This window comes from Camelina sativa, chromosome 3, assembly GCF_000633955.1.
Source record: "Camelina sativa cultivar DH55 chromosome 3, Cs, whole genome shotgun sequence".
NCBI classification, from domain to species: Eukaryota; Viridiplantae; Streptophyta; class Magnoliopsida; order Brassicales; family Brassicaceae; genus Camelina; species Camelina sativa.
Window position 1 is genome coordinate 26,698,229 of NC_025687.1, and position 1,344 is coordinate 26,699,572.

Consider the following 1,344-nt stretch of genomic DNA (forward strand, 5'->3'; position numbering starts at 1 on the left):
TATCTCCTCTGGCTCATCTCTAGATCTGAGATCAGTACTAGCATGTAAGCCAAACACAGACAAAGATGATGCGTATCAATTTCAAGAACAACGAGAAGATATCCTAACTGGGCCGGCTGAAGAGAGCCCAAAAGTACTATGATGGACTTAGAAGTGGGAGCATAATTAACGGTAGATCCGATGGCTAAGAAGCAAAGTCAAAAGCTCTTCAGAGGGCACCACCATTAATGGGACACCATAAATATAACGAAGAACGAAAACCTAAAAAATTAGAAGTGGAATTGAAGAGTATTAATACTGAGACAATGCTTTATTAGGGTCTGATTCGATCCAATAATAAATAAAACTCTTGTGCAAATATGTGTGATGAGCATCAAGTTTTGACATTGGAGAATGAAACTTGATGCTCCTCACACATATATGAAGTTGGAAACCATCAATATAATGTGTGAATGAGCATCACATTTGCAAACAAGTATGAACTTGAAAACCATTAGTGGAGGAGTCCTCATTCTTGGATCGCAAGTAACTTATGTTTCTAGCTTCTCTCTGGAAAAAGACCTAATATATTTGAAAAGTTTTATTTTCCTCTCAAAGACTCATACTATATAAAGGATGTTCCTTTAGCAACCGATAGGGACAGCGAATGGTAACACTTTATTGAAAATATAAATGAAAATGACTAGCACATACCACTAAATTTTGTTCGTTTTATCATTGGTTCAGCGAAAATGTTCTGTGATATTAATTTTAACAACTAGCAATCAGAATTTTAATTGTTCTATATTTTTGATCAACTAGTCGTTGACACTGCCACCAACAAGTGCTAAGCAAACACAACTTAGTCGTTTCTTATTTCGTTGGCAATTAGAAAACGAACATATTAAGTCGTTATACAAAACAAACAAACATGGCAATATGGCATAGTAAATTTTGTTTTTCCTCTTATTTTTGTTGGAACATGTAATGCTAATGGATGGAGCGACCATATGAAAACAAACTGCTATATTACATACATGTCTTTGGTCATGTAACTCATGTTATTAACACTCTTTGGAAGGTTATATAATGTATGTTCTAGAATAATTAACAATTATTGTAAACTAGGCAAATTTCTTCCAAATACCAAATCATAATTGCATCGTTTAATAAACGTTAAGCAAAATCGAAGAGAGGCTACTACAATAAAGAGAAAGTAAAAGATATTTAAGCATGGGTGTTAATGATAATTGGTGGTCCCTATCTAATCCCTGGAGAATGGGCCAGTGATGTGTCCTAAAGAAAGACCCGAATGGGAGACACAAAGCCACAAGGTGAGATCTTTGTCTTCAATTTTGCTTCAGT